Here is a 10,971-nt window from a genome sequence, read left to right as displayed (position 1 = left end):
AAGCTGGCGAATCTTGATAACATTATCAACGACTGGACGTTTCTGCCTATTGTGAACTACAAAACGTCCGCGTTAACAGATGTACCCAGCTGTGGTTAACTGCGTGTGTTTCAAACCTCGAGTTTGTTGTAGACTGTATCTCATTACCTTAGCGAACGAACGAGCCTAATCGAGCGAACAGGGATTCGAACCCACAAACCAATTTCACATAATTCACAAAATAGATGAAATGTATCTCCGACTATACACACGTGTAAAAATAGAAGGATCAAACTGAGAGGAAAGATAAAAAATGAGTTAAAACATTCCACAGAAATATATGTTGAGCCTTACTAGATATCATTCCTCAAGCCTTTTCCTTCAAATGTTTCTGATAAAAGGGCAGAATAAGGCAACAAGTGACGACCTCCGGATCCTGGCAGCTAAGGGAAGTAACTCCACCAAGCCTGCCTCCTTTTGTGGTGGGTTTGATTCTTTCATTCATTATTTCAGTTACACATCTATAAAAAGAAAAAAAACATTTTAACTATGTTTTGGCCTGTTGGGAACATATCTATATAACACGACTAGTTAGAACAATAAAATGTTAAATGATAAAATGTTTTTCAGTATCAAGATTGAACTATTGCAAACAATAATACTAGCAGAGTCGACATTTGAATTTGCCTGGATCAGTTTCAGAACGAGTCTGTGACACAAACTCATGATCAGCGGATCCTGGCATGAGTTTGGGGACACAACTCTACACAGCGAATACGGCACCGTAGACCAATGAGCCACCTGTTTTTCCCATGGCATACAGACCGTCACCGTGGTCTAGTGGTAGAGCGTCCGCCCGGAGAGCGCAAGGTCCGGGGCTCGATCCCCGGCCGCATCATACCAAGATACGTTAAAGATGGTACTTGTTGTTACCCTGTCTGGCGCTCGGCATTAAGGGGCTAAAACAAGCACTGGTCGGCTCGGAGTCAGTATACTGTGTCTGAGTGGGGTATTCATGTTAAACTGCGGCATGGTATCTCAGTGTGCTGGTACTATAAATCGGCATCAGTCCGGATTTGTACAAGCAGACACACAGACACACACGCACTCCCGTGTGTTGAACCCAATTTCACCTCACCATGGCATGTAGTGTCAGCAGATGTGTATAAACTTTATTAATCAGAAAAAAAATGTTTGTCAACGTGTATCATGGAGCATCGTATTGATCATCTTTAGACGATTTCAATGAGCCAAATGTAATTTGTCACCGATAAATAACAAAACGAACTGGATAGTGTTTACACACCAACAGAATCCGGGAGAGTTTGAGCAGGTCAAGATGTTCGAGCAACAGATAAGGCGATACCAAAGAAGCCCGTCCTTCGCGTTTGGATATGAGTAATGTGGGTCAATGGGGATTATAGACGTCTCACAGTTCTTTTCTAAGTCAATAAAACGAATGACTGTGCAAAAACATTCAAGACAGCAATATCATTACAGGGGACATCAATGACAAAAGGGACAAAACTCTTATCATAGCCACAAGAAATCTCTACTTAAAGCAGAGTCCATTGTATGATTACGACTGTATCACGGGCTTGCGTTTTTGAATCACTATCAAATAGTGATGATACCATGTGTTCGCGCGCGAAAGGGTGGGTGTATCCTGTCCCACCCGTGTCACTCGTCAAAAACACATGCAAAGGCAAGTCAATTGCTTACCCTAAAAAACTTCACATATTATACCAATATCGGGAGTCAAACAGGGTATTTCGCGTGACGGGGCGGTCGGGTAGTCTATCGGTTAAAGCGTTCGCTCGTCACGCAGAAAACCCGGGTTCGATTCCCGACATGCGTACAATGGTTGAAGCCCATTTCTGGTGTCCCCCGCCGTGATGTTGCTGGAATATTGCTATTGAAAAGCGGCGTAAAACCATACTCACTCTTAAGCGTGACGGGCGAACGCTGTGACCGCTGTACGATCGTGTGGTGTGAAGTCAAAATACAACTTGCGTGTGTATCTATTTGTTGTTTTAAGCCACAGTCAGCAACATTCCAGCTACATGAGTGAGTGAGTGAGTTGGATTTAACGCCGCTTTTAACAGTAAATTGCAGTTATATCGCGGCGTGTCAGCTTAATGTGGGAGAAAAGCCCGAAGTGATGCAGGTCTCAGACGTTTATCACTTCGTTGAAACTCACGACCACGGGTATGGTGCTGAAAAACCTAGAAACATAATCGGGGCGAACCGGGATTCGAACCCACAATCATAGGTACTGGCGTGCCCAAGGTAACCAATGCACCCGTAATGGTCTGCAAAGCATTGTGATTACAAAGTTTATATCGCTTGATCTCACCCAAGCGATATCTCCTGTGGGAGCCAGGTTTGGATGCTAACATGAAAACAATCCGCTGCTGTTGCGACTTGCTGTCCTTATAGAATTTACAATATGATCAACATCTTAAGTGTCAAGTAAGATGACACCCAATCAACCAGACCGCCTCCTTGGTCTGGTCGAAGAGCGTCCGCCCGGAGAGCGGAAGGTCCGGGGTTCCATTCCCGACCGCGTCATACCAAAAGACATTCAAAGATGACACTTGGTACCCTGCTTAGCGCTCGGCATTAAAGGGCTAAAAAGACTGGTCGGCTCGGAGTCAGTATACTGTGTCTGAGTGGGTATTCATGTTAAACTGCGACATGGTATATCAGTGGGCTAGAAGTATAAAATCGGCATTAGTCCTGACTTGTACAAGCAGCCACATACACGTGTATGCAGGTAGCGATATAAGTGAAATAACCTTGGACGCGACGTTAAACCACATTCGACCTCGTCTCACCCAATCCAGTTACTGGGCCTGACCACCCGATCACAACGTCAGTCATGAATGAGGTGTAGGTGACAAGTAATCCCAACGTGGTTTGTGTAGGGTATGTCGGATTGTATTCGACTGGTAATTAGGTCAATATACATTGTACTCTATGTGAGATGGTGACAGTGCGTCCTTGTATCTCTGATTGAACCTTGAACTACAACTGGTCTGCTGTCGAGGTAAACACGTGATAGCAGTTCACCCGGGAGATAAGCTGACCTATTTGTTCCCTGGTGAGTGAATACCTGATCACCCGCTCCTATTCTACCGCGTGGGCGGTGAGGCAGCCAGGTAGCTGAAGCAATCCTTCGTCATACTGAAGACCACGGTTCGGTGACACATAAAGGCATTCTAAGTGACTCGGCCGTGATATTGCTGAGACAGATATAGTCAGCGGCGTAAAACAATATTCACAACCTCCTTAAGTTCTCAAAATCATATCATGTCCACAGGTGAATGTTACATATTTCTTTTTTGGCCTATTTTAGAAATATGATAGCAATACCTCTGCTAATTTTATTGTTTACAAGAGTTTAATTTTGATACTGAAAAATATTATGTCATTTGAAATTTCATTGTTCTAAATAGTTGTGTCATATATATGTACCCAACAGGCAAAAACATATTTAAAATATGTTGGGTTTTTTCATTTTTTTTAAATTTTATTTTATTTGTACTTCATTGTGACCTATATAAATAAAAATGTATCTTTTCACTCTGACAACACTAGCTTTAATTTACTTTTGATTGGGTTAATTGATATCATTGCTGATTATTAACTTACCAAAGACGATTTTGTTTATTTTCAACTGCTTGAACCAGAGTGTATATCGAATAATCAGAAGTAGACGAACACAATCTAAAACCTTGCCTCTTACAAAATCTGTTTTTGTCGCAACTATTGTATAACAATAATAATGACTTTGACATTACAAATAACTGTTTCAAAACTGTATATAAAAACATATTGTTTTTAAGATATTTGTATATATGTGCTTAGAGAAATTGCAGAGTTTAGTAAATGTACCGCCAAATCCCTCTCAAATATTGACCATAATCATTAATACAATCAAGGACGGACTCTTTTAAACTTACAGAAAGTATTTGAGACAAGCGGAATTATTACAATGTGGAATCTCAAATACTCAAAGGGTGTGCTTGAAGTTTCACAATCTCAGAAAAGCACGATACCTCACAGTGATATAGGTTCACTCTCACTAATACCATTCACTTGCCAATTCAAACACTCAGTTACTTAGTCAGTTACTTAGTCACTCAACCACACCTCCGCCCACCCACTCACTCAACCACTCACACAACCACTCACAAACACACACACCCATTCACTCACACACCCACCCACCCATTCACTTACTCACTCAACCACTCACTCATCCATCCACACCCTCACTCACTCACACACCCACCCACCCACCCACACAAAGCCACACACCCACCCACTCACTCACTCAACCACTCACTAATCCAAAATATCAACGTCATAAGCAATGGGAGGCAATGCGGGTGAAGCTTTAATGAAAGGACTTCTAGTTCTAGTTTTTCACTTCGGTTTATTCCATGTAGTATAGTATTTGGAGCAGTGTTATTTAACTGATAAACTGACTTACTTCACCCAGGGCCACTACCAGAGTGAGTGATTAGACCTGACCCTCCACCAGGCTGGTCAGGACTACTCCCGTGGAGAAAGCCTCGAGATCTCGAGGAGCACAGGTGAGTCTTGGTGGGCTCTGTCTCATTGTCTTTAAGGGCCCACGATTCAATATCAAGGGCGAGAGGGGGAGGGTGTGTGTGTGTGTGGAGGGGTTGTATAAGAAACATGCTATTATTTCCGGCCAATGGATTAATTAATGGATTAGCAGAATAATGTATTTTCAGATTTCACATCAGGACATCTAGTTTGACCAGTGAACAATTTATTTTATTGCTGAAACTTGAGGACATGTTTTTTTCCATTTTTCTCTGGAACAGAGTATTTAAAGAAAATACCAGCCAAACCCCAGAACTATTTGATAGTGATTCATATACACATGCCCGGGATAAAGTCGGAATCGTACAATCGATTCTGCTTTTGGCGGAGGTTCTCATGAATATTGAAAGGATTTTGTCGATTTTATTTCAAACTACAAAAGTGTTGAATTGTAAGTGATAACTAACTTGACCGCTTTCCGTTAGGTTTAATGAAGTACATGGATAATTAGTACAACATGTATTATGAACATGTAACCTTTGGTAACGGTGATTTGAAGGAAAATATATATTCTTAACCTAACTTGAACAGTAGTTGTCCAAACAATTTTGTGATATATTCAGGCCTGGAAGAAAGGTCAAAGACTTTCAGAATCATTATCTAAGAATAGAAAGAAACGCTTTCCACTGTTTTTGTGTGTATTGACATTGTGTCATTCAATCCAAATACTCCCAGGATCCGCCAAAGCTACAGAAAGTTGGCGGACAATATTTTGTTTATTATATTGTGATTCATTAGAAGCACAAACCATTCGAGTTGATGTACATCAACAGGAGATGCAGATCAGCTGTTCCACAAAGCATTAATCAAATAAGATAAAAGCAACGTAAATTTGACTTTCAGTTACAGGAATGAGATTCATTCAGCAGACGGTCGCGTTTGTCTTCGTGTGGCTATGTGCCCGGATGTGTGACGGAGCCTCTCTTTCATCGGGAGGGCCACATGGCATCCAGGCAGCAATCCGACATCACGACACAGCGTTGTTGCTACAGCTACTTCAACACTTCCGTTCAGCCGCCAGTGACGACAAACGCGATGGTGCAACGGCCTTCTGCCAGACGGACGAGTGTGTGAAGATGATGGAAGAGTACAACACCTACCTCCTCAACAATGGCGGAGGGACATTCTCTGGAAGGTGGGGTTAGTTGCCGTGGCATCTGACACCTGGGACCAGTCACTGAATAAAATCTCTGATTCAAAAGACGAGGAAATGACTTGTCCTAAACCATAGACAACACTGGATGACCCAATATTGAAATTGGGCTGATACCTTTATGCTTATGTTCAAAGTGTCTTCGTTTGCTTTTGTCGTCTCAGAACCAAAGTGAATACACTATTTCTGTAACGAATACAAGAAACATGTTTTCAAAGTCGACAGTCGTACGTGATACGAACTGTATGTGTCGGGGTCTGGCGGTACAGACAAAATAATATAACGACTTCTGTGCCTTCTGTGGGTAGCGGCATCTCACGACAATACTCGATTGAAGTCCAAAGTTTGGTTCTGACGGACACTATCTGCATGTTAGTATCGACATGTGCCCTTGTGTAATACAATAGCCATTAGCCAGTAATAACGTGGCGCCTCCTTACAAGGTGGGAGAAACGAGTTACCTTCCTTGAAATTCATGTCACCACCCAGTGCCTTTTGTGCGTTTTCTGGTATGGTTTGGAAGTGAGCGACTGAGCATAAGAAAAGAGAACAAAGCATTTCTTTTCCTTCATATAACCTTGGTTCGTAAACAAGCGAAACACGAAGGAAGCTGCAAAACAGCCAGATATTTATAGGACATCCGGGTGGTCACTCGTATGCACTGAGACACGACTTTGGACACCTGGTCACGCCAATTTGTGAAACTTCAGTGCCCGAAAGCAATTGCTTTTACATTATGACCCACGCAGAATCAGTTGAACATTATATGCAGGTGTATGACTTAATATAAATTCCCGGGCGAAAGAAAGTATACACTTGAAAATTGAAATTGACCAAATAATTACAAACGTTATCAAGCCGTTACTAGGCTGAAAACAGCAGCAAAAATACTGCAAAATAGAGGTTCAACCCATAACTATCGTATCTGTGTCAAATACATCACCATCGAATAATCATTTCGTGTTTGTTTCTTTTTTAGCCAGCATCAAACGTGGCGTATACTTTCTGTCGTCCTGCACTTTACATTCATTCTGTTTCAAACATGAATATATCTGCGAAAATCCGGGTTAGAACTGGTCTTCAGCAACCCATGCTTGTCGTAAAAGGCGACTAAAGGGATCTGGTGGTCAGACTCGCTGACTTGGTTGATGCATGTCAGCGTATCCCAATAGCGTGGATAGATGCTCATGATATCAAACACTGGATTGTCTAGTCCAGACTCGATTATTTACAGACCACCGTCATATAGCTGGAATATTGCTGGGTGCGGCGTTAACAACAAACAAACAAAAACAAATCAAACAAGAATGACGTCGTTTAAGAACAATCGTCAATCAAAAGTATATGTGCATAACAAACAACGGGTATTGGTCGACTTTTAATATATTCTGTTAAACTCTTTCATAATACCATAAAAAAGGACAAAGACATCATTATGTTGTGTTGTTTGTAGTCATCACTTCTACTTTCTCTTGAGATGTTTTATATGCAGTGACTGGTAGATAGATACTTCAAGTAAAGGGTGACTGTCCAAATCTATAGCGAACTGTTCTGCCTACGTTCTAATTCTGTACTGAATATCTGCATACGTCACAACCACAAAACCCCTATCCGTACCAACTGTTCCTTGGCGGCCGTAAAAAGCTTCAGCAACAGGAGGAAGTGCGACATTAGACATAACTCATTGATATAGCATCCTAGTGGTTACAATGACAGGGGCCATAAGGCCACTGGTAGAACATTCTGGATTTCTGTATTACTTCCCCCAGCGACCAGAACTAGAAGATCCAGAGCCGTGTAGGCGCAGCCATTCATCATATTGCCCCATCAACTTGAAGCACTCCTCGGTCTGGCAGAAGGCGACCACGCTTCTGCGTCTTCTGTTTTCGAGGTTCCCAGGGTGTTGTGTGTCAAGATGACGTCGCCTTCGCATCAGGACTGTCCTGACGAACCTCTTCGGTACCTCTGAGACGTGTGCAAGGCGTGTCTCTTCTTCCGGTACCTTAGCGCCACCTATCGGCGTGGCACACAGCAGGAGAATCACAGCTAGGGCCAACGTTAGCTTCATGTCTGAAATGACGGAAGCTGGCTATAAGAAACTTTATTACCCTAATGGGTTAGCAATAACCAAGTTCATAAACATCTTATGTGCACCGAGGCAAATATCCCTTCACGCGCACCAGTGCATCGTCGTGTCATCCGACGATATTGTTAACGTCATTCGACGTCTTGTGACGTTAGGTTGGAATGACGCCACACAAAAACACGTCACAGCTGAAGACGTCATTCAACAATTGTAGTTTTCTGAAGTGGCGGTGGTGATGAGTGCATTTTTTCTAAAGTGGGGCTCAAAAGAATTAAGAATTGTGGGTAAAATAAAGTCATTCTTACACTCCCATATCTGTCATTCTGACTTTACGAGCTCTCGCTCGGAAAATACAAGATTCTTGACACACCTTTCGTAAATTCAGTATGATATACATACTCGTATAATAATCGCTATGTAACATTTAAATGAGTGAGTAGGTGCATGAGCTTGGGTTAATGCCGATTTGAACTGGTGATCAATGGGTTGTCAGGGGAAGGCCAAAATGACGCAAATCGGATTCGTTTGTCATTTTGCTGAAGCCCAAATATCATAATCTGGGAGATATTTCAATCAATTTATCACAGTACTTTTAGGCCTCTGACCTTTATGTACAAACGTTATGATACATACGGAATTACAGTTAACCGTTCATTTCTTTCCATATAGTACAAATATGTTGCTACGTTGATGTAATTGTTGTAATAACGTCAGAGTTTGGCGATGACATCAAACGTTAAATTTATGGATGTTAGGATGAAAATAAAACTTAGTGTTAATATATAGTTGCCTTAACTGTATGTGTGCTGGACTGACGAAATTAAAATGGAAGAATTTTTAACTCAGTTAAAGTTACAAAGTTTATATTTTCTTAAATTTCTAGGTACGTGTATATTGAAGTGACGCCCACGCTCAATTTCCAGATCATGACAACTTAGACGAAAACGAGAAAGAGCAAATTTAAATTTATTTTGTGTTATGAAGGTACGAAATATCAGGATATAACGCATTATAACGTAGTTTGTGCACGTACCTTTATGGCGATATTCTCCAATTCTGATCCGTCAATATCTTAAAACAATTGTGGCAATGCACCGTGTCTGTATGTAAGCTATTTGAACATTGGGCGGGTCTGCACTTGATTTGAAGGCTTTATTCGTTTCTGAGTTGATGGTATCGTCACAACAACATTAACCTTTGTCTCTACACACACGCACCTATCTCCACCCACACGCTCTGTTGTTCTGTATGAGACAAGTACGTCACGTGACATTTACAATAGCCGGACACATTCCGCCGTCGTCGACGTCTTCACGACTCCACACAGGTGAAGGTGATATGTGAAGATAATGTACAAGGTTACTGCTCCTTAATCTCCAATCATTATTTTATTAATTTCTACAAATAACTTAAATGACGTCACTTCCCAAATTGCATTAGTCTAGGCCGTTTATCGAATCGATAATAATACACTGGACACTCGAGGATGGTTTACAGCATGTTTGTTTGTTTATAGTTTGTTTTTTAACGGAGCATTCAGCAATATTTCAGCTATATGACGCGGTCTGTAAATAATCGTGTCTGGAACCGACAATCCAATGATTGACATCATGAGCATCGATCTTCGAAATTTTACAGAAGAGAAAGGGAAAATACACCGTCTCCCGAGAGATGCGGCGGCAACAAACAAATTCAGTTGCTTGCAGGTAATAAAGTAGACATTAAGGTAATGGATAACTTCTTTATTACAGTATAATAACAGTACAATAAAGAAGTTGTTATCCATAAACGTTTTGTCTTCTTTGTCATCCGTCAACTTCTAAGAAATGCCCATCACACAATTCAAGTCAGGTAATATAATATATACAAAACAGAAAGTTTTATCGAAAACGAATATACATATTACCTAATTTACTTTTATCTGAATAATTTTTTTATATGATACGATGATCTACATCACTGGGTTGAACCGCCATGGCTCATAATAAGTTACTACCGCCTTTGTTCTATACATGGTAACAAAACAAAGGAAGATTAAATTGTCAAGATTAGGATGACCTACCTTTTGGGATATGATGACATGCATCAACCACCCGATCCCGTTAATCGCCTCTTACGACAAGCATAGTCGCCTTTTACGGCAAGCATTGGTTGCTGAAGACCTTTTCTAACCCGGATGTTCACTGGTCCATACAGTATGTTATTGCATGTGTATTGCAGCAGGTACACCTGATCACGTAGGAAGTAGTATGTGATACATCTATTACATCTATATAACACTGTTATTTTCGATGTCCATTAATAAGCTAGCACAGGAAGTCGAAAACCCTGTGGTTATGATATTCAGTCACATCCAGACATAGAACATTCGCTACCTTCGCCATTCTCTGATGATGTTCTTCTTGTTGGATTACAGAGACAAATTGGGGTCTAAGAAAACTAGTTATTAATTGCCAAGAGACAACGCTAGTCACAGGCCAAGAAGACATTGTTGTATGTCTTGAGATCACTGAACAAATTCAATCCGTTATGGCCTGGGGTTTTTTCGGATATTGGACACAAAAGTTGCACCAGTTCTATTTTATGGCTCTGAAATCTGGGGGTTAGACACTTTTGAAAATTTGGAATCGATACAGACAAACAGACAGATTTTTATTACAGTCCTACCCCGATTCATTACAACCCTGTTACACTATAAAATACATATATAGGCTACTCCGTACTGAGTTACGAGAGACTCTTCTAAAAGTATTCACATATTTAGCATATATAATAAAAACAGAAGCAGCAGCTGTATAAAGCACTTTCCCCTTTTTTTGTAAAATGTCATTGCAGGTATTTGCGGTTAGGAGACACATAATATTACCTGACAGGTTGATAAAATTTGAGTTTAACTCATGGCTCTTGTTGAAGAGACTACGTCGCTCAACACTATACACAGGACAAATTACAATGACACGGCATTCAATACAGGTAAGAGGCTTTTGGGGGTAAAGAAATGTATTCCAAATATGTTGTCCCAGGCGAATGTGGTTTGCATCCCCTTTATATTTTGGCAGCTAAACGTGTTTGTCCAAATATGTTTGCGTTGAGATAAGCAGCAGATTAACAGGAA

The 10,971-nt window shown here is 41.0% G+C and overlaps 2 long non-coding RNA genes across 2 annotated transcripts; one reads left to right on the top strand and one right to left on the bottom strand.

Annotated features, from left to right (window-relative positions):
• The first annotated feature begins 3,156 nt into the window (after positions 1-3,156).
• Positions 3,157-6,938, top strand: LOC124134718. The gene is made up of 3 exons (XR_006861139.2): positions 3,157-3,301; positions 4,487-4,580; positions 5,461-6,938. It is a non-coding gene; the product is annotated as an uncharacterized LOC124134718 (long non-coding RNA).
• A 197-nt stretch (positions 6,939-7,135) lies between these two features.
• LOC124134717 lies at positions 7,136-9,089 on the bottom strand. Its single transcript, XR_006861138.2, has 2 exons — positions 8,890-9,089; positions 7,136-7,840 (listed from the first exon to the last, which is right to left on the bottom strand). It is a non-coding gene; the product is annotated as an uncharacterized LOC124134717 (long non-coding RNA).
• Positions 9,090-10,971: the final 1,882 nt, after the last annotated feature.

The sequence above is a fragment of the Haliotis rufescens genome, unplaced genomic scaffold (genome assembly GCF_023055435.1).
Source record: "Haliotis rufescens isolate VD_foot unplaced genomic scaffold, xgHalRufe1.0.p SCAF_4, whole genome shotgun sequence".
In the NCBI taxonomy this organism is placed as follows: domain Eukaryota; kingdom Metazoa; phylum Mollusca; class Gastropoda; order Lepetellida; family Haliotidae; genus Haliotis; species Haliotis rufescens.
The sequence above is the reverse complement of the archived record's forward strand: the minus strand, read 5'-3'. Positions and strand labels throughout refer to the sequence as shown.